The sequence below is a fragment of the Falco biarmicus genome, chromosome 1 (assembly GCF_023638135.1).
Source record: "Falco biarmicus isolate bFalBia1 chromosome 1, bFalBia1.pri, whole genome shotgun sequence".
NCBI classification, from domain to species: domain Eukaryota; kingdom Metazoa; phylum Chordata; class Aves; order Falconiformes; family Falconidae; genus Falco; species Falco biarmicus.
In genome coordinates, this window is record NC_079288.1 from 105,556,532 (window position 1) to 105,579,759 (window position 23,228).

General features: G+C 41.8%; 1 long non-coding RNA gene across 1 annotated transcript in view; it reads left to right on the forward strand.

Annotated features, from left to right (window-relative positions):
- The window catches only part of LOC130142273 (uncharacterized), a 44,525-nt gene extending 22,035 nt beyond the window's left edge, over positions 1-22,490 (forward strand). Inside the window, exons 5-13 of the long non-coding RNA XR_008819343.1 lie at positions 653-814; positions 2,076-2,167; positions 4,888-4,998; positions 6,880-7,166; positions 7,392-15,686; positions 17,177-17,588; positions 18,035-18,407; positions 21,205-21,342; positions 22,142-22,490. This is a non-coding gene — a long non-coding RNA (uncharacterized LOC130142273). The remainder of the gene's footprint in view (positions 1-652; positions 815-2,075; positions 2,168-4,887; positions 4,999-6,879; positions 7,167-7,391; positions 15,687-17,176; positions 17,589-18,034; positions 18,408-21,204; positions 21,343-22,141) is intronic.
- The last annotated feature ends 738 nt before the right edge of the window (positions 22,491-23,228 follow it).

The window sequence follows — 23,228 nt, forward strand, 5'->3', positions numbered from 1 at the left end:
CATGTTCAGGAGATTTAAAGACATTTTCACAGCTAAAAAAAACAACAAAAACCACCAACAAAGAACAGCTTAACATCTGTTTTAAAAATGCTAAAACTGTAGAAATTCCTGAAAGCATAAAATGAGAAACATCACCGCCTGCTGTGCTTGGTCTGCATCGAAGGGAAACTTTGTGATAGAGGGAAGTTAGCTTTGAACAGGGCTCCTCCTGAAACACTGTAGTTCAAAAAAGCCAGAGAGCTGCACGGCAAATGCTGCTGGCACAGGAGTTGGTGCTCCCCGAGAAGCTATTGCTCCCCTGCAGAAGAAGATAAACACGGGAAATTCCTGCCATGTGGATTGCCTTGCGGAGGCACACCGATGCTGCTCCGCTGTTCCCGTGGGGAGAGGAAGGCAAGCAGGATTTGGAAAGGCCGCACCACCACTTCTTTATTCTCTGTGTGATGTTTTTAGTTAAAATGGGTTGGGAAAGCGGACTTTCCCACCCGCAGGTGATCTGGGGAGAGGGTGGTCAGAAAACTGCTAGAAATGGTAAAGGGTATAGTGAGAGAAGATCTGGGGGTGTCTATCCAGAAAGTTGCATTGCAAAACTTTTTACTCCTTATCATGGCTGAGATATTGACTTTTTTTTATTTTTTTTTGCCTGGCACAGAAGGTCAGAAACCTCTCTTTGAATGGGCAACAGAGGCATGAGCAGAAGCGCTGGCATCCTGTGAGGTCAACCTGTGGAGAAGAAACTAGGGGAGACCTCAAAAGCAATAGCAGGAGGGGAAAGGGGCTTCATCTGAGCCCAGCAGTAGGAGTGGCAGCACAGGTAACTGTCTTGGAGAATTGCATCCTCACTTTCTTGCTAGATCCAGATTTACACTGATCCTGAAGGCTTTTTTTGGCTTTAGAGAGAAAGTCTGAAAACTAGCAAGCATACGGTGTACTCCGTGCTGTCGTGCGGAGGAGGGAAAGAGCAAGTTAAAAGAGAAATTAGAATTGTTTTATGATTGGTGATTCATTGACCAAGAAAATATTGAAAGGGCCAAATGTAATGCTTTGGGGAAAAGGAAACATAGCAGGGATTTCTATTACTACATTTCTCCGCTTTCTGAAAATTCCAATATGTGTTGAGAAAATCATCTAGAGATAGAACACTTGCCAGGTTGAGAGAGACAGCTCTAGTTAGACAGACAGCTCAACAAACTGAATTATGACAAGATTGCTTTATTAGAAGAAAACAAAGATTCGGCAATGTGGTTACATATATGAGTTAAGAAAACTGTACTGGAAAGCACTGACGAAGGGAGAACACGAAGGAGGAAAAATAATATTGATCATACAATAAAAGTGTCTATTATAAAAACCAGTGCCCAAGTAAGTCAAAGAATGAGAAAGGAGTAAGAGAAGAGCTGTGGGAGACATGGTGAACCACAGGGCTGGGGCTGTTGGTGGGGCAGGCGGAAGATGCAATCTCCATGTTCTCCCTACAAAGGAGAGACACTTCCAGCAGGATCAGGACATGAGCATCAGGACACGCTTGCTCCAGAGGGCGCAGGAAAAGGGGCCTTAGGGCTGGTGCAGTGCTGCACCATTGTGGACAGGACCACGAGGTGGGATGTGATGGTATCAGCTGGTGGTCTGCATGGAGGGGCTCCTGGTCCCCCGAAAGGTTGCTACATTTATTTAATTATTTTTCAGTAGTCTTGAAATATGTTTTCGTGATGCAGGTGCTGAGAGTTCTGTGTAATTTTTCTGAAAATTCTCTGATACTTGGGTAGTTAGGTCTGAATGAAAGGTTCCAGGAACAACCTCAGCAGTGATTTAACATCTCCAGCCTTATACTTCTATTAACTAGAGTTGATCGTGAATTTTCTATAAATAGGTTTTCAGTTTGCTTTCCTTTTTTTCAAAGGAAAATGTGTTGTCTCTCAACTTCAAATCTTCAGAGGAGATTATATAATTTTTCAAGTGTTATTTCTATTTCTTTGTTAAAGAAGTTAAAACTTCTTTGTGAAAGTATTTTACTTCCACTCAATACCGGTATCTGTATCTTCCTAATACGCTGCCGTCACTCTGCTTCTTACCAGCCTTTTCAGGGAAATCATGTTCTGCGGCTGCACTGGAAGGACACTTGAAGAAATGTGCAAACATTTGGGGGCACTTCCACATTGCCAAAAAGGTGCGTTTCAGTTCGTATGAATATAGTTGGTTTTCTCTGTAACACTTTTTGTTTATATTAACCTCAAAATTCTTGAAGAAGTTTGAGAAAACAAGAATCCAGGGAAGGGAAGGGAAGGAACCGTATACACTTACTTTTCATTTCCTTAGTTTTTTTCTTAAATGAGCGACTAAGATGCAAGTAGTTAATTTTTTTTTTTTTTTTCAAAAAACATCTTCTAATATGGAGATGCTGAGTGTCCAGCATGTGCCAGCACAGTCCAAAGCTGTGATTTCCCTGCGAGGCGGTGAGTCCAGGCAGGAGCCCAGCACTGCAGCTGGCGTAAGGTGTAAGGCTTCCTAGCTCCATAGGTGCAAAGTCCCAGGTGTTGTGTTTCAGGACACAGAGGCAGTTCAGCCGGCTTTAATGGTCATTTCAGACAAAAGCAGATGAGGACATAAATTTTCTGTGTTACAGAAGTCCTTTATTTACCATAACACCTGTCACTAAGCTTGTCTGACCAATACAACTGCCATGCAATCAGAGTAATTTTGGTGAGGCAAAATTGGGGGTTTTTTTTGGAGGAGGGTTTGTTGATAATTGTCATAAAGGTGTCTCTGGACAGCCACATATATAAGCCAAATATATGTGCATATATAAGCCATAAGTGCATATGCCTGCATACGGTCTTCAGTTTCTTCTGTAGATAGCACTGGATTTAATCAAAGATGAAATAGTTATTTTTCTCTTTGTGTGCTTAATTGCTGCTTTCAGTAGTTTTGGCAGAGAATAAGCTTAAAACTTTCAGAGTTGTCTCCAAGTTCCGTTTGAAAGAGGTTATTTTAAGAACTGTTTGATTCAACAGCGTTGGCACTTCTGTTTTTTTACTGCAACGTTTTAAGCCTATAGGCTTCCGGGTACACTAATATTTATGGTGGGCTCTTACTTGTGCAAATATATAGGCAGCAAGAAATAGTCATTAATACTCATTTGTTTAACATTTGCAACTATTTACATTTAAATGTGTGGGTTTTTTTCTTCTGAACTGGGGAGTAGAGTCACGTCTAGCAGAGAGGAACACTGCTCACAACGCGTCAGCTTTCAGCAAGGAAAAAAAAACAGTTCATACTTAATTTCGGGTATTGGTGTAGCTCCTTGAGTTTCTGTAGGATTCACTGGCTGCCTACCTTAAAGCATATCGGTTACCTTTCTGTATTTTATCTCTATTGTATAAAGTAGTGTAGGAGTAATACATGTCCCTGAAGATCAGGGGGAAACTCTGGAAACACGAGAAATAATAGAGGGTTGTCAGAATAAGCACTTTACCAGTCCTATATTGTTAGTCTAGATTACTTTGTGACCACTTCTGAAGAAAATACATCAGAATGTTATAAATTATATCTGAACAGAAAAGAAAGTCTATTCTCAACAAATGGATTTCTTAAAATGAATCCTCCAATAAGCCTCTAGTCCTAGATGGCTGTCTTCTTGTGATTTTAATTATCATGCTTTAAGGACTCAAGGTTCATTGATGGTTTAAGTAAAAAGGCTGCTTATTGCAATCAATGCTGTCTGTGGAACAGCAGAATAAAAGTTTTGTGAGTTACGGCTTTCTATTTATTAATAAAATGCATTCAAAGGATTTGAAGTTCAACACGAGCATATTCCATGGATTTGAAGGACTGTATCACAGCAATAACGTACACATACAAGACCTGCTGCCATTTGAAACAGCACATCAGGCAGGAGTCTTTCAGCACCTGCAGGAAATGTTTACGTTCCCAGGTGAGCAACAGTTTCTGGATGGTGGTATGGAAGCATGTGTATGTCTTTTTCCCAAGGAAATCCAGCACGCAACAAACTGGCACCCATTTTGGCACTACCCTGCAGAGGGTTTGCCAGACTGAGCTTTTCCAAAGACAGTGGTTTTTTCCTTCTACCTCTAACTTAGACCCTCTTTGCTTCTAGTATGTCACTAGCATGTTGAGTTTGTTCCAGCAGATGAGAAAAAGAATCAGGATTGTCCCGATTAACTTAAGGCTGTGTATTTTGCTAGTTACCTTATAGTGCTGTGAAGGTAAGTACAGCCTCTGAATGCTGGACCAAGAAGTATTTTCATGTCAGAGAACTGACATAAATAGCCTGAATTTACTGGTCATTCCTCTTCACTATGGATTATTTAATGAAACAGATGTTAAATGTTAAAAAATATACTTGAATTCATGCAGCTGGTGTGCTTTTAACAGGTATGTTTTCTTTCAAATTAAAAAATAAGCTTCCCCCTTCAACAGTCTAGTCCAGCATTATATAGTATTGCTAATGGATACCTTAGAGTTTGTACAGAATTTTGGCTTTGTTATATTGCTATTATGATTTAAAAAAAAATATGTTTTTTTCTTTCAAGTAAGGAAAAAATAAGCCTGCCTTTCTGAGCTGTGCATGGAGAAGTATCCCCTTTAGCAGTGGTAGATGCAAGCATCTAGTCTCTGGTCTGCAAAACATACCAGCAGCTGGGTGCATTTGAATCAATAAAAAGGCTGCAGAGAACTGTCTGTAATATGATCATATATATATATATACACACACATATATATGACTATTCTTATTCTTTGGAAGGGATGGGAGTAGGGGGCTGGGTTGATATTTGCTCACAGCATTACCATCAGCAGATTTCCACTTAGGTGGCAGACATTATTATTGTTATTGTGGAAATCACTGCAATTATTTTATTTGCTTGGTAGGTAGTTTGCTGGGTGGAAGTACTTGCTTGGACTTTAAAGAAGCCCTGCTGGTTTTGCTTTGCATTTGTACTTACTCCTATGAATAAGTCCTACACACAAGCTTTTGAAAATGTAAGCTGCTAAAATTTCATGTCGGTAAATCCTGGTTTCTGATGACCATGAGGGCATGATTTTCATTCTCTCTCTGCTGTTGATAACATTACAAGATTATTGCAAGAGAGGACTCGGTGCAGGGGTTCATCAGGCTGGCAGAGAACAAGACAGCTCAGCAAGGGACTTCCTTGGAAGCCAATTAAAAAAAAAGGGGGGGGGGGGGGGGCGGGGAAGGAAAAAAGGGAAAAAGTTTTCCAGCATTCCAGCATCACTTGTGTGCTGTCAAGCCCAGGGCTGCTGTCCCCTGCACACTTTAAAAAACAGCTGGGTGACTTCAGGGCAGCTGCTAGAAACTTGGTAGATCCTCTGTAAGGGCAAAGTTAATAGAAAGCAATTTAATTCTAAATACAGTTTCAGTGGGTGGTTGAAGTGGGTAGTGCAGGGAATCTGCATTGATGTGACACGTCTGGCAAGCCCGTCCCCTGGGCTGCTGGCTTACCTACGGTACATTTTTCCTTTGACTCCAGTGGATGCTGTGCATAAATAAACAATAGTATGGCCCTGAAACTCACTGGGCAGAGGAGTATGCAAAGAATAGCAGTGAGGGTTCGTGTATGAAAGGTGATTAAAGCAATTACTAAGTCACTTGGTGCTTAATGAATATTTTAATGCAAGTATCTACCATTGATTCTCCCAGATGGCAGCAATCAGCAGCACCCTGAAACTGCGTGGGCCACACAGTTCCTCTTTTTTGGTGAAGTTGAATTCAATCTCGTTATTTATTTCACTTTTGAAAATACGTTTTATATTTTACTGCTTAAAGAAGATGAAGAGTGTAATAAGAAATTGGGGGTGAATAGCAGTGGCTACCTCTGTTGAAGAAAGAGCTATTGAAACTGGGTATTAGGCAAACCTCCTTAACAACAAGGGCAGGTAGATCAATTTTCAAAAGGCTGGCAATGAACACTCCATCTCTTTAAATCTTAAAAGCTCCATCTGGATACCTTAGCCGAATATATATTCTACTTTAGCCTAAAAGTTTTTAGATTTGATGTAAGAATTACTGCATGACATTTCCTGGCCTCTTTTATATGGAAGGTCAAATCTGCCGATCACACTGATCCCTTTGGGTCTTAAAATCTTTAAATCTATGGCAAAGAAGCTAGCTGCCAATTAACTTCTGTGCTTGCAGTACAGGTCTTCAGTTGAGAGCATCACATGCCTGTGCTGATTTACTTTCAGTTCCTGGAAGAAGTTGGGAATGACGTTTAGTTGCTTCCTAACCAAAGGGGACTGCTTTTCATTTAATTTGTATTTTTTCATCACAACTTCTGGGTCTCTTATTTTTGTCTTAATTATTGGATGTGAGACTTTATTTCAGTTCTGCATCCTTTCGGCGTACAGGATAGTGAACACGGCATGTGGCCATTTGTGCTCAAGTCATCCCTAAGTACTAGGGTTAAACCCACATGAAGTTTTTTTGTTTATTTGCATTTTTAATCTGCATTGGGTACTATTGTTAATACTAGGGGTTTGGGGTTTTTTGGGGGGGTTGGGGTTTTTTTTTTTGGGGGGTGGGTGAGGACAGTGTTTGTTTTCTAGTGCCTTTAATATATCATGCTTTCTATATTATTGAGCCCCTTTGTCCATTAGCGGTAGTGCAGGTCCCTGATGAATTGGGATGAACTTGCTGATTCACCTGACAGAAGGAAGAGAGGATTCATGTTTGGCAGCAGCATGGAGTTACATTGGTTTAAGATGAGAACAACCTAACATTTGTCATCTGTTGTTTATTCTCTTGTCCTCTGCTGAAACAGGAAATCTCACTGTGGATGGCTCGACTGGAGTTTTTAATGTTTGTGTCACTGTGTATTTATGGAGTTGTTTTGCACTTTGTAGGGAAGTTAGTGAGGTTTATGCAATGATCCTTGGAGATTTTGCATCTTTAGCAAGGAGAAGGTTTTCACAGGAGAGGGAAGAGGTGATGGTGTTTACTGCCAGCTTAACCCTGGAGCCCTTGGTACGAGCTGTGGCCCCAGACTATGGAGCAGCTGCCCGACGAGGAGTAACAGCACAAACACCTGCTCAAATCCGCCTGGGAAGCTGATGTGAGGAGAGGAGGAAACATCCCAAGTCGTCAAAAATCACTTGACAGAAGAGGAGAAACTACAACTTATATAGTATACGTAAGTGCCTGGGTAATGTTCACTCTCTGGAGCAACAGGGACTATGCCTATGGTCATGAGACCAAATTTACGTCTTCTGACAAACGTCGCTATGCTGTTTTACTGGTCTTCTGGGATAATGTATAATTAAGCCATTGCAGACTAGAGAATCACATATACAAACATCGTTGCAAACACCCCGGTGTTATAATTAAGGACAAAACTCTTTTTTTTTTTTTTTAATAGGTATTTTGGGAGAAACAGGTCAGTCCGCAACACCAAACCGACAAAAGGAATATTTCAGACTGCCAGGAAAGAGTGAAACTTCTCTGAAGAAGCAGCAGGAATCTTTTTGGTTGGAAGTACAAAACAAGATAAATACCATGTTACCTTTTGGGTCAACTGCCTGTGTAGAATTCTGTCAGGACTTTTGTAATATTTATGCATACTGTATAATTTAAGATCATATAGGGTTTTTTCTTTTTATTTTTATTTTTTAACCTTGCCGCTCAAGATAAACTGCAGCAAAATGGGATAGTGTTTTGATTGCTGTAATCAGACCTACCACACTTAAACGTTCTGAAGTGTTCTTCATCTCCTAATTTTCAGTTATCGGTAACATTTATGTCCCACTTTGCTTGCTCTTGAAATCATAGCTTCTGAAGCAGAGGGCCATAAGAGGTTGTCAGCAGCCTTTTAAACTGTGAAGTCCTGTTTTTCAGCATCTCAGTAATTTTCTTTTGCTTCTTCCTTTGGGAGAGAAGAAGAGAGGAAGCCGTTTTGGATCATGACTGCTCCTTGTTCTCTCCTGACTATTCTTTTAAAAGAGGTGCTAAAATTTTAAGGATAACATTAAAAAAAATAAACAACCTAGAAAATTATTCGGCCGATTCCTTCTTTAGTTTAATGGGCACTAACTATGAATTGCCTTTGAAAAACCTAACCTGAGCTACTAAATATTTCTTTTTCTCTCCTCCTTCATTTGTCAAATATTTTATCAACAAATTTAATTAAAATGACCACAAAAGAACCCAGAAATACGTATACAAAAGACATTGGATTTTTTGACAGATATGAACGTGCTAATTAGCCTTCAAATCAGCCACATTAAAAAATGAAGTCTTTAGTACACTTGTCAATAGCTTTTTATTAAAACTAAAGGATTAGATAAGTACCAAATGTCAAAGAATAGATAAAGCTTTCAGCATATAGAAACAATATTGGTAAAACTTACTGAATGGCTGTTTATTGAAAAAAGACATTTTAATGAGAACCTGCATCGCTGAATCTTCCTCTAGTTGTGGGGGCAAGGAAATTTATACTATTTGCTAGAGCTATTTAAACTGTTTCTTTTATGTTGTATGGTTTTGTGCTGGCATTTTTTTGAAGTTCTGTTTCTGTGGGTCTCCTTTCTCTTGTTTCTTATTTGAGTGCTGAGGATCATCTGAGTCAAAACCATTAACTTTCACATGGTTTTCAATCAAGACCTTTGCAAAATGGCCTATTTCACAATGGCTTTAATGGAAAATATAGATTGCCTCATATTTGATTTAGACCTCACCTCTATGCTTGTTTTCTTTTTCTCCCCTCAGGTTATACAGCTTTGCGTGATTTTTCTCAGTCTTTTCTTGGAAAGAGAATGTAACATGGACAATTGGTCTGCCTCTAATTATGTTTAAACTGCGCTGAAGATCATTAATGTTATTGCTAGTGACGTGCTTGCAGTTGTTATCCTGAAAATTAAAACTATCAGTGGGAAATCCTGGCTCCACTGAAGTTAAGGAAAGATTTCCATTGAGCGAGCAGTTTTGCCTACATATCTGGGCATGCAGGTGTAAATACAATGAAACATTAGATCCCGATTTGTCTCCAGCTCATCTTTAATAGAAAGACTGATAATTTTTACTAGAAATAGTAATGGTAGCTGTTACAGCTGATATTCTACAAACTGTTGGTTGACTTTTTCCAGGAAAATTCTCCTATATGGAATTTTCTCCCAAGACAGTCCAATTGAAATGAAAGTGTCAGTCCTGTTTAGTGATCTTATTTAAAGAATTGGGATGCCAAGTCCTTTTTCACCGGTGTCAGAGCCGATTTCTGCTGAGGCAGTAATAGCACCTGAAGCCAGGAGAGTTTTATAGGGCCCAAGTTGCCATAAGAGCATTTCTTAGTGTTATTACTGTCTTTTATTATTGTGTAAAAATACGCTTTTCTGTAGTATCCAGGCACTGCAATATTTACCTAACTATTAAACTAACAGTATACAGTAAATGAACAAGTGACCATATGGCTTTGATGGATGAGGTGGGGGTTTACTGCAGAAGAGGTAATTTCTCCTTGCTTCACTTACAAGCGCCGTCACAGCCTGAAAGGAGGAATACACAGAATAAAAAGGCAGTGAAGAGGCTGCCTGGGTATGATTTTTTCTTCGGAAAAGGTTTGGTGGTTCTTTTGGGCTGCAGCTGGAAGGAAGCATTGCTCTTTTCAAACACCTAATCTAACACCATCTGAAAGAGTGAAGGAAACAGGCTCAAGAAAGAGTTGTTTTGGAATGCTCATACTGAATATGACAAATATTTCTGACTGTGTCATTGGGGCCTTATGTAAAAATGGGAACTCCGTTTAAATTTTTTAAATTATTTTTTTTTAATTTAATTTGTGTCACAGCTTTGCTTTCAGGCCACTATGAGCACTATTTCCAAAGAGTCCTAAGACAGTAATGGGCAGGGCTGGTGATAGGAGTGATCTGTTCCCTCAAGCATGAGGTTTTTTAATGTATTATTTGGGTGTAAGTTCTAAAAGTGTGGGTTTTCCTCACTAGAAATGTTCAGTTCTGCCTCCCAGGTTCAGCAGATCTGATCTGCAATTACGTTCCTCAGCCTACCCACACCCAAACATGGTTTGCCTGTCACGTGGATTCAAAAGAAAAGGTGGAATAGAAATTATTGTCTAAATAAAAGACAATTAAAGAGGAAAAAAAAAAAAGAGAAAAAGAGAATCTGATGTGGCCCAAAGTTCCATTATATTTCACAGAAATCTTCCATAGGTTCTTTCTGATGGTTCTTTTGCTTCACATTGACCTCTGGTGCTTGTGAGTCACCTGAATTTTGGCCTGAGAGCATCCTCAGGAGGAAGAGCTCAGTTCAAAACTGATAAAGCTGAGCTGAGAAGAAAGGCAACTGGATGCAGCCTCAGTATGAAAGTCCTCTTTCAGTCATGTCCCAATTTGTACTGGGTGTCTTAAGAGGGCAATGCTGATTTTTATTATTTTCTTAAATAATAGTAAACGCTTTCATAAAATGTTACAAAAATATGGCCAGGTTTGCTTCTTGGGTTTTCAGCAGTGTGAGTTGTTGGCTTTTTTTGATTTCCCTGGTGAAAATCTAACGTCACAAATGCATTTGGAGTGTACACAAACCTTGAGAGAAAAGAGCAGATTTGTTTATTGAAAATCATCACCATGTTACTTTTAGCAGCAGGGAAAATGTAACGGCAGGAAATTATTCAAACCCCGTGTGTCCTGACTGCCAAATGAATTTGTAGGAATACAGAGCATAATAAGGAAACAGACTCACTAGACCGCATTTTTAGTCTTCTGCTTTTTTATGAAATTATTTTCATTTAACCCTGTTTCAGAGACAGAAGTCTCTCCAGCTTCTCAAAGTGAGCATATGGACAATATATGGCTATCACAACTATGTCATAATATCCAGCTGCTATTCACATGGATGTCGGGAATGGCTGGCTGGGTTATGCTGAGTGAGCCTGATGCTTACCTAAAAATATTTCTGAATACTTTTAGTTAGTTGCCATTGAATTTGGATAGCTGCTGATCCTTGCCACGGATCGTTGAGAAGTCAAGGTAGCAGGTGGTTGGAATTAATGGAAATACGGAGCTGTCTGGAGGTGAGGAAAAGGAGCTTATTCTTTCTTCTCTGCCTTTACGGATTGCGAGTTGGGTGGCTCGGGGTCATGAAAAGTCTGGGTGGGTTTGAGATCCTTGAAAATGCCAGAAAGGGAGTAATTGGATGACTGGTACAGACTGCAGATGGGGCTCTTTTGTCCCTGCCCTCAGTGAATGAAATTCTTTTCCTTCTACATTCAAATCTAACAGACTTTTTGATTTCACCCTAGATGGTTTCACCTTTGAGCTAAGAAGCAGCCTAAGAGGTAAGGTATGTACAACTGGAGCAAATCATTCAAGTCTCTTTTAAAAGCAATGCATTATGCACGCACAAATTTTTAAAAAGACAATTATAAAGACACATGTTTAAGAAAAGTGCTTTTGTAGTGAATAAAACAAAATTATTTCTTCACGCTCCTGTGCAAAGTGGGTGGCTACAAAGCATGTGCATAGATTTCTGGTGATACAATACAAACGGTACAGTAATAATAAGTTTTTTCTGTCGCCAGAGAGTCTGCACAAAGATTCCATCAGCATTTTGCTCAGTATGATAAAAAATGCGTTACATCCTCAACATCAATGGAGGTTCAAAGTGAAACAGAATCAAGAAGAATAAGGTAACCATAAAGAAAAGAAATAGCTAAATGATATTAAGGAAGCCAAGATAACTGCAAAATTAACAACACAATAGCTTATAGAGTCTGCTTCTGCTAACAAAAGACAATCTTTACCACCTAGCATATCCATTCAGTCCTGGAAAGAAAAGGTAATTACATTCTGAAATGAACAAAATAGTTAAAGTGTGGGTTTACGATGATAATTTAAAATTTGAAGTTAAGATACTTGAACTGTGACCCTCAATAAAAAGCGAGACTTCCCGTCTCCGCTGACACCACAATGCTGAATAATGGCAAAGGCAGCCTGAAGTCCAGAATAGGTCCCTGACCACTTTTCTTGATTTATTGCCATCCTCACTCGATGACTCGACGTGAGAGTCATGGGGGAGACATCTGCAGGCTGCCTGGATGCAGGAAGAGCCCCTTGGGGCATGGCTGCATGGAGCATGGAACGCGCCACCAGGATACGGTATGTCTGTGTGACAGCACCGCTGGCCAGAAAAGGCATGAAGGGATTTCCTGGAAAGCACGATCCTTTTGGGAGAGACTTTCCTATCCCTTGCTGAAAATTAAATTTGGAAGGTTTCTACAAGCACTGTGGCAGGACAGCACCTCTCAGACCCCAGGGTGGTCTGAAAGTGCTTTGCAGTAGGACAGTGCACGTGCGGCTGATGGCGAGCTCCTTCCAGAGAGCAGAAGCCGACAGAGCCGGTCGTGGGTTTCAACATGGAAATTCAACGGAAACAAACATGTGCAGATTGCGGTGTCTGAAGTCACAAAAAGGAGTTGGCCCGAGGGGTGCAGGCAGTGAAATACAGCTCTTCATCAGGGCAGCCTGTTCCCTTGCACGTAGGGCTCCCAAAGGGAGAACCGGGACTCTCCCATCCAGCAGTTCTGAAACTCAGCAAGAAAAATACTAGCAACAGGTGGAGGGACAGCCCTAAAAGGTCTCCCCCATGACAGGAATCCCTTTGTATCGAGTTGGTAACTGACCTAAGCATACTCCTCCCGTTGGCTAGAGGTCTGTCAAGGCACTTGCTGCATAGTTAGCAGGGACGAGGTGGCTTTTGCCAAGACCCCATCCATCTGTAAGGGATGGTAGCCACAGGCTGAAAGGCTTAAGTGTGCTTTTAGTTTTAAATAGTTCCAAATCTCTAAAATGCAAAACCTGAGGGTTTTGTGCTCAGCTACCACTTCTCTGTGGGAACCCTATCCTGGAGACATTCTCCCATGGAAATCTCCTGCTTTGTATTTGTGGTTGAAGCCAAGTGACACAGCGATATTTTGGGGCTGGCTTTTTGTTATTTTGCTGTTTCCAGCTACACATTTATCTTCAAAAGTAAAGGTCAGAGGCTTGTATTAATTAGATATCCTTCAAAAACGTGTATCTTGGAGCTCTTCAAAAGGCAGAGTAATAAAGAAAAGGTGAAAAGAATTGCAGAAAAGGAGGCTAGGTAAGATGAGAACTATTTTATTTCTGGTTTGTTTTGGATTCTATTTTTTTTTTTTAATTGTTTCTATTATTCACATCTCTTACATACAGAGAAGTTTCAAATGAAGTCAATTAAACCTTAACACAGTTCACCTTTGAACACAGTGCATAGGTAGAAATGGCTCCTGAGGTCACTGTGCTACTGCAGCAGCCCAGCAAGAGCCAATGTAATTTTGTTTAAATTCAAAACATGTTCTGGCAAAGTATGTCCATCTGCTAACCTTCTGGCTAGGAGTCAGGTCTGCAAAAGTAATATAAAGATGCGACTCTTGGTTCTAGTACGATTTTTCACCCCTTCAGGTGCCTCCAAGAGCTTTTCAGCTGCCTGAAATCAGTTCTCCAACAACACAAGAAAACAGCTAACAAATGTAAGGAGGGAGAGAGGCAGATTAAAAGAAAGAGGGGAAAAGCCATTCAAAGGAAGAAGCAAGAGAGAGGCAAGAAAACCAGAAGGCAATGCATGCTCGCCAGGTTTGGAGCAGGGAGAGGCTCTGTTGCTGTTCGGTTTGTTGTTGGAAATAAATGGGGGAATGGATGAGGGGAGCCTTTTGTGGAAAGACTTGGGGTAGGAGGAGGATGTTACTGAGTTGGGGGGTTGAAAGACAGTGATACTAATTATTTTATCCATAAAGTGTTACAGACATATTTAAATATTCTGATGGACCTTCAAATGTTTTTGGCAGTTCTGCAGCGTTTGCATCCGTCATCAAAAAAAGGTGAAACCACCACACGTTCCTGGGAATTGGTTCATGTGCCAAAAAAAGAGGCAGTCTCCTTCATTTATCCTTGTTTTGTGCTTATGCACTCATGTTACAACATGATGAATTATTCGTGTCTTACAATGCTACAGGTTGACTGCATCAAATTGGATGAGTGTAAAATATTTCAATGCAGTAATCACCATATGTTTCAAAAATGCTTTTCTGCATATGATGGAGTACATGTATATATGACCATAAATAAAGAAGAAAGAATATTAATGCATGGCTTTTAAGAAAAACTTATGTGAGAAGCAGAATAACAGCTCTGATCAATAGTGAACAGAGAAAATAAGGGACAATAATGTAGAGTCAAAAGTCAGTGTTGGGGAGAGTGGGAAGTGAGAGAGGCAGAGATAACCTAGCAAAGGCCTTCCAAATGTTAACATATGGATGTTGAAAATGGTACGTTGAACCAGATATATCTCCCTGAAGAAGAAAGCAAGTGTCTTGCAGGGTAGGTGTAAATATGCCTTATTAAGGACCTGAACTGGGGTCAGTAAGACCCTACCAGCCATCACCTATGGCAATGGAAACAGAGCAGCATGCCAGTGGGATTGTGCTGCCTCAGGGGGTGGCTGCAGCAGTCAGAGTTTTGAATGAAAATGCTGAATAACTTCGCTGCAGGAACTTGCAGCAGGAATTGATATGCATACAAGTTCAGCCTTCCATGGGCAGGAACAGGCACAGAGGCATCCTTGGTCATCCTGTGAAGGGCCAGGAGTGGCAGGGCACGGAAGGACACTGAGCCACACACCGAGACGATGAGGCGTACTGTGTAACTTGGGTTTTGCAAGTGCAAATTGCACCCGTAAAGCTGAACCTGTCTTTTTTTAAGCATTTGGGCTGCATGTTGTGGTGTTGCAGAACACAAGAAGGAATTTTGAAGAATCATTTCAATAAAATGAACGTGTGGGAGCAACGAGGATGGTAGGATTTTAATTTGCAGCTTAAATAGGTTTAAAAATGAAGCACCAAATATGAAACTATGAAGGCAGGAGAGGTTGTTTGTAGGTTTTTTGTTTGTTTTAGAAAGGAATATTCCCCACCCCACCACCCCCCGCCCCAGCTTGGACTACAGATGGGTCTCATGGGATTTGCTTTCAGACATAAGGGAGATATTCAGGCTTTCAGATTTCATTACCACTTTCTTCGTTATTGTGCCTTGAGGAACTATAAATAACACATGGCTAATTTGTGAATATGGCACGTTCCAGGGGATATGTGTATTTTAATCAGGGCACCTTCTGACATTTGGTAATTGGTTTACAGATTTGTTATATAACTTCATGATTATGAAGTTGCTAAGAGGAAAAAATCTAAATTTATGTGATCTAAAAGCTGCCCTCACTGGACCATTACAGCAGCTGTGATTCTTATAGGTCTAACTGAGGACAGATTTTAAGCCGAGTACATAAACCGTCATCTTTTTTTTATTTTCTTATGGGTTTAGTAATGTAATTAGGAGTTACATTCTTCATGGTATCTTTCTTTTAATTAAAGCTCTTTATTTGTGTGTATATTGCTAAACTGCTGTTAAGATATATGAAAATTTAGTCCAGTGAGAAATCAGGGTTGGTGTTGGAAGGTGCATATTTGTCGCTGGGTGGGTTTTTTCAGTCTGTTGAACAGAACAAGCGTGGCAAGTCCTCAGGTTGGGAGCAGCCTTCTTAGGTGCTGCGAAAGATGCTTGGAGAAATCTGTGCAAAGTGACCATCCACAAAAGCCATACTATTTCTGGAGGGGACGCAAGTTATTTAAGTACTACAGGTATGACCAATTTCTTTTTATGGCTCGATCCTTTGAGTGGAGATGTTTTAATGCTGAAACGAGCTTTACTCGGTCCTGGCCAGGAGGCAGCCCTGTGGACAGGAGCTGCTCCATCACCATGGCTCGTGGAGCTGACCGCCCCATCACCGTAGTACGTGGGGCTGCCAGGGAGCCCTGCTGTGCCCTGAGCCAGCACTGCTGATGGCCAGGGATGGAAGGCCACGAAGGGCTGCACATACTTGTTTTACTTTGTACTCAAGCACATGGATTTAGGGAAGAAAAGACTCGGTTTGTACCCTGTCTGTGCGTTTACCCATAGCCATACCCCACACAGAAAAGAAAAGCCATCTCGAGGGGAGAGGATGAGCTGTAACTATGGCAGCTGCCTCTTGGACCTTTCCCAGTAAGGGCTCGCAGCCACAAACCAGCAGGTCAGAGCCAGCATCTGAAATGTGTGTCCTTCCTCTGCCAGTGCCCGTCATCGCACCTGCCTGGCGCTCACATCTCAATGCAGACACCTCACCTCACTGCGGCTGCTTGGCGGTGTCAGAGAGGATCTGCTTTGTATCTACAGACCGGCATTTATATCCGTGCGTCAATATTGCGTGCCACCAGCGTATCTCCGTGTTTTCTCAGAGAGCATTTGCAAATAGACGTTCAATTACTGCCTTTCCTTTCTTCAGCATTCAAAATGAGGTTTATTTTCAAAAATAAAGGATGTCTTTTGTGTAATCCTGCTCTCCTGCAGCTGGAGCATCCAGCCACCAAAAATGGGCTGAGCCGTGATTTTGAGGCTCTATATGAGAACAGACTGCCTAAAATAATAGACATATGATGTGGATTGATAAGGAATATTACCTCCCATTTTTTGTATTATCAAAATCAACAGCACAAATTATTGTATTTAAAATTTTAATTACTGAGTATTTGTTTTCCCTTTTGCACAAAATAAGGCATACCCGTTTGGATTTCCAAGGTTATTTTACCTCTCTGGCTATGCTTAGTGCCACATAATGTTTGGGGTAGCTGCTAATTAACTAATATTTCAGCTATAGGTTACTGCATTGTGGCTGTCCATTTGTATTATTAGCTCATTGGATAAGGGCGATATGTGAAAAACAGTGGGAATAGATGTGAACATCTGCTAGTTGGCAGCTAGAAGCAGGCAAGAAGTTCACAGTAGAAGTTCATCCTGTTAATTTATTTTTTTATTATTCATAAAATGTCCACACAAAAGCTATGATTTTTGGTATGCGTTTTGCTAATCTGAATTGTTTTGAAAATATTTCTGGTTAGCCCATGAAGAGCCTGGAAGTGAAATTCTGGATACTTCTGTACCTATGTTATGTTTTTCAAGTTATGCTACACTTAACCGATGCAGTATTAGCATTTTGAGACTAACGCTGAGTAAAACAAAACTATAGACAAAGTGCACTAAAACCCCAAACCTGGCTATCTTTTCTTTCTGTTTTACTCTGGTTTTGTCACAGCAAGTAACCCATCAGCAACAGCTACGTCACTAGGTACGAAGGTGTGATTTTTCTGCCCAGCCAGAGATCCCTGCATATGCTTGTACCAGCTGCTCACAAGCAGCACAAGCTGCCCCATCACCATGGCACGTGGAGCTGCCCCGTCACCATGGCATGTGGAGCTGCCCCATCTGGCTCGTGGAGCTGCCCCATCACCATGGCAAGTGGAGCTACCCCATCATGGCACGTGGAGCTGCCCCATCATGGCACGTGGAGCTGCCCCATCATGGCAAGTGGAGCTACCCCATCATGGCTCGTGGAGCTGCCCCATCATGGCACGTGGAGCTGCCCCATCACCATGGCAAGTGGAGCTACCCCATCATGGCACGTGGAGCTGCCCCATCATGGCACGTGGAGCTGCCCCATCACCATGGTACGTGGGGCTGCTGGGGAGCCCTGCTGCGCCCTGAGCCAGCACTGCTGATGGCCAGGGATGGAGGGCCACGGAGGGCTGCATATGGAGCTTTTGCTGTCTCGCTAGCTGATGTTCGCAGCCATCTGTGGCACATTTTGACATTAAAAAATGCCAAATGCTTGCGGTAGATATTAGCATCTGTCACTGCAGCACAAATGCAGGGTGCTTGGGCTGTAGGAGGCTGGCTCAGACCAGGCAAGCTACCAAAAGTCTTGCCTTTCCTTCCCAGCGCTTCACCTCTGCTGGCATGTTGAAAACCTGCAGAGGCTCCAGGTACTGTGGAGCTCATGTTTACTTTCTGGAACATGTTGCTGATATTTTATGATGTTGTACATCAGCACATGCCTCTGCTGCTGAGCCAGGAGGAGTGATGAGGGTGCCTGAAATATGTACATTTGCTGCAGGGACAAGGAAGCACAAGAGGCCAGAACAAGTTCCCGTCCAGTAATGTGAGCGCTGTGGTGCCCTGCGATGCTGCCCAGGAACAGTCACAATTCCTTTCGTGTTGCTAGATGCACATCCTTGACTGTGGCTGGAGCCTGCGGCTTGGGAACAACAGGGAAAGGGACGTTTCTGCAGGGTCTGATGGAGTTATAGCTCCTGCTCTCCTGCTGAGCCTGTCACCTGGCTCTGTGTCAGCTTCTCTTGTGGAATATTGGAGAAAGCATTAGCCCAGTTTTCCAGTGGACATTGCTGCCCAGCACTTCCCCAGCCTCTACTGCTTTGGACTGGAGTGTGGTATAACCCTGCCAGCAGCCTTGGTTGGAACTACTTTTGGTAATGGCTCTTTTTTTTTTTTTTTCCTCCTTTTTTTTTATTGTGTCTCCGTGCATCACAAGGCTTTTTAAATTACTCTTGAGGATTATAATCTTCCTTACATTAATTGCTTCACTGTAGTGTATCATAGACAACTCATTTAAGAAGCCACAATAATTTCTTATTTGTAGGAAGCAGCGTGTCCTCTCTTTGTGAGACATGCTGTTCATTAGTTTGAGTCTCATACAGGCTCCTTTTGATGAAACTCCACATGATGTGATCAAGAAGAATTTTTTTCCTTTTTTTTTGTGTCATAAACCAAGTCGTGAGCAATGCCTGTATTACTAACACAGAACACAAGAGCATGATTTCAGGCAGCTCTGATGCATACATGCACGCTTATATTGAGATGGAAAACCACTGATCTCAGTAGAATTACTCAAGGACAGAGCCTGTGATCTGTCACCGTTCCCTCCGGAAGGCTCACCTATGCTGCAGCTGTGCAGCCTGCCGCAGTCGCTGCCTCCTGCGATGGCTGGTGGGCACAGTGTGCGGGAGGCCAACAGCTCTCGTGGCCCTGACACGTGTGGGCACAGGGTCCGTGCTGCCGGAGGGTGCCTTTCTCCTGTGCCAGGCAGCACTTGGATTTACCCCAGCTCCACGTGATGTGGTTCTCGCCTCGGAGGGTTCTCATTCGGAAGATGCTTCATTTGCAGTGCAGACAAGCTTATTTTCATCGTGTTGCGACATAGGTGCTCAGTCCCTACTCACATTGTTGTGTTTTTTCTTGGTTGTGTTTTTTTTGTTTGTTTGTTTTGGTTTTGGTTTTTAATGCGCTCAAATAAATGTCGTTAATAAATAGATCTGTTGGGTTTTTTTCCTTGAGAAAAAGGCAGCATTTACTTGTCAAAGCAAGTATCGATAATATCGCTTTGCAAATAGGTTTTGACAATTTCTGGGATCTTTGAAGCTGTCCCGGCAATCGCTGGTGGGTTATATTGTGCCAGCTTCAGCTATGCAAGACTATAACTTGAAATATTTCAATTCTTTAGGTATACATGACCATAAAATAGAGACTTTCCCATAAAGTAGATTAAGGAACGTCTTTGATGCTTTCATTCAAAGAATACCTCTTCCATGAGGTGAGCCTTAACAAGACAGTAGTGTCACGTTTTCATGACAAGGTTGCTAACTGAACAGATCATTAGAGAGAAAAGGATCAAAGCCACTTCCACACGTTACATTTCGGGTAGACGTGAGTGTGTTGCTGACAAAAAAAGCTGAAGTAGCAAACTTCGCATGAAGGGAAGCTCACACCTCCTGTCTTTCTCTCCTTTGCAGTTTCCTTTCACTGAGTCACAAACTTCTTGAATTTTAGAAGAGTTATGTTGTAATCCACCTGCAAGAACTGATATAACTCCGGTAAGAGACTTGGGCATTCTGATGGATGCTGGCTCTCCTACATTACTAGTGGGCAAGACCCAAATACCACACTAAAGAATGAAGTGTTTAATGCATATTGGCTTGCCAGGTCTCCTTTTGGATTTTTTTTGTGGTGGTTTTTGTTGTTTGTTTGTTTGGGGTTTTTTTATCCAGTAAGGAAGAGTTACTCATCTAACAAAAGACTGTATAAATCAACTAAGCACAGAATGGCTCTAGCTAGTGCAGTAAACCAGAAAGTTTCTGACATTATTTTGCAAAGTGACAATGTCTTAATGACACTGTAGTTCCAACCACAAAATTACCATCAATTAAGCTGGAAAAAAGCAGCATGAGTGTGTAAACCCTATAGTTTTTTTCTCCCCTGTATCTACTGGTAGGACATTCAGAGCTTTCTTCCAAGGATATGGAATATATAACTTAGAGCCCAGTGGCATAGGGTTAGATCCTGATTACAGGGTATTCTGCAGGCAAGAAAGGCCCTTACATTACTTTATAAAGTCTGTTGAATTCGTTGGTTTATCATTAATCACCCTGATCTTTAGGTCTGGATCAGCTCTTCGTGTACCTCAAAGCCAGCAAGAGCCGCACTGAAGTTAAATGTTATACAATAGGGCTGTAAGACATGTAGCCAAAGTGCTTCTCAAACTTTTTTACAGATACTCCAACACATTTGAAGCATTTGACAGAAAAGAATAGGCAAGGGCAACAATGATTGATCCATGTTTTTAAGAAAAAAATTGAAGCCATATTTCCACCAGGGGGTTCAGACGGACATTGATATATTTATCATGAAAGAGCCCACGAGCGCCAGCCTTTGCATCACTAAAAATGTAGCCTGCTGCAAGAATTTACAGCTGTAATGTAAGATTCATAGCCACTCTCTTTATTTATTGGAAAAATCTCTTGCAGCTGAGTAAAGACATAAATATAAAATTAAATCACAGAAACTACTTCTAACTAGTGCTAAGGATACTCCTTAAACTTACGGGGCCAGGACAACATAAAACTAATGTTGAAACACAATTGAGATGAACAGTTTTTATTTACTCATCCATTATGCCAAACATCGCTGTGCAGCTAATATGTAAAATCACAGATTATTTGGGAGCATTTGCTATATAAGCATAACAGGAGGACTCAAGGACGGCACATTAGACAAAGATACATCGATGAATTTCTGTCCTTATGATTTATTGTTTTCATGTCACTGTAAAATTGTTTTTATAGTTTATTTTACTAGTGCATAGTGCAAGAGAACTTTATATGCTCTTGAAAAATAGCTTCATAAACAACAACAGTCTGTCACATGAGTTCTTTGAGTGCATAGATACGGGGCTGAATGCCTATATTAGGTTAGTATTATTTGTCCTTTTAGGTCACTGCAGACATTTTAAGTGTCTGGGATACTTCAGTATTCCCGCTGTGTTATGGACTGGTGCAGGACTGTCTCCTTTCTCAGTCTTCCCACTTTTTCTGCTAGGACATCTTGTAGTGATCTGAAGTGAGAAACGAGGTAATGGAAATACCTTTCGGGGGTACTCTGAATTTTCTTGGAGCATGATATGCCCTGTAGCTGAAGAGAGAACAGTATAAAATAGATGATGGACACATTTGTTGGGGAGTGGGGAAGGAGACATGGAGAGACAAGACTCACTGTGTGGTCAAGAGCACCCTGGTGGCTTTGAGATGCATCACAGAATAGTTTAGGTTGGAAGGGAACGTTAAAGCCCATCTAGCCCACGCCCCCTGCAGTCAACAGAGACGTCTTCCACTAGATCAGATTGCTGAGAGCCCTGTCCAGCCTGGCCTTGAATAACAGAGACGTCTTCCACTAGATCAGATTGCTGAGAGCCCTGTCCAGCCTGGCCTTGAATAACAGAGACGTCTTCCACTAGATCAGATTGCTGAGAGCCCTGTCCAGCCTGGCCTTGAATAACAGAGACGTCTTCCACTAGATCAGATTGCTGAGAGCCCTGTCCAGCCTGGCCTTGAATACTGCCAGGGATGGGGCATCAACCACCCCTCCAGGCAACCTCTGCCAGTGGTTCACCACCCTCATCAGAAAAAAAAATTCTTCCTTATATCTGGTCTGAACCTACCTTCTTTTAGTTTAAAACCATTCCCCCTTGTCCTACCACTACAGGCCCAACTAAGTATCTGTCCCCATCTTTCTTACAAGCCCCCTTGAAGTACTGAAAGGCTGCAGTAAGGTCTCCTGGAGCCTTCTCTTCTCCAGGCTGAGCAACCCAAACTCTCTCAGCCTGTCCTCAAAGGAGAGTAGCTCCAGCTCTCTGATCATTTTTGTGACCTAGATGTGCTCCAACAGCTCCATGTCTCTCCTGTGCTGAGGACACCAGAGCTGGACACCATACCCCAGGTGGGGTCTCAACCAGAGAAGAGGGGCAGAATCACTTCCCTCAACCTGCTGGCCATGAGTCAGGGATATGGCCACATCTCAGTAGAAGGAAAATGGGAGAGAGAGCATCAGGGCAAGACCAACCATGGCTGGCACTGGAAAGGCTCTCATGGTTGCAGCTCCATGGGCCAAAGAGCATGGGAGAACAGAGCAGCCTTCTCCCTCCAGCAGCCAGGGGAAAGGTGAGTAAAGACAAACCATCCCCAAGACCCAAATCGGTGTTAATGTGTTGTTTTAGATAATGACAATCCACAGTTTCTACGTAGTGATTTTTCATCTCTGGATCTTATAACTCTTTATCTCGATTTTGCAGGTTGCAAAACTGATTAATTACACTAGCAGCATTACTATAATTAGTGCTGATTATTCTCTGAGCTTTCTTTTCTTTAATCATCCCACTTCTGAACCTATTAATTGGAACTAAATCCCCATTTATCAAATAGTGTAGGTTTTAGCATCTGAAGGCAGTGGATTTTGCCTAAGTCTTTCCACCTTCAACTCAGGAATTGTTATAAAAGCCTTGGGAGTATTTCTGTGGGATTTTATTGGTTATCACTAGATTGGGATTTTTATTATTTTTTTTTTAGTATCGTTTGAGCTCTTGGAGATCTGAACATTTTGGAAGGGGGGCAGGAGGGAGGAACTAGCCCTACCTGAGCTCAGCTCACACTGATTCAGTGTGCAGGCAGCTTGAGGTGCCTGGTTCAGCCTGTCCAGGATGGCTAACAGTTATCACGCAAAACGAAGATGAACTGTGCAATTTAAAAATTACAAGGATAAAGCAAAGGCCTTTGCTCTCATCTTCTAGGCTTCATGTCAAGACCTTCAGACCACCAGTATTTACTTATTCAGGAGAAAATTGGTGGAAAGTACCAAAATGGGGACTCTGGACTGCTTTCTGTGCCTGTAGGACCGGCACAGGAGATGCCTTGGTTTTCTTTTTCCTCTCCCAGCAAACTGACTCGGGTAGCTGTGAAGGCCAC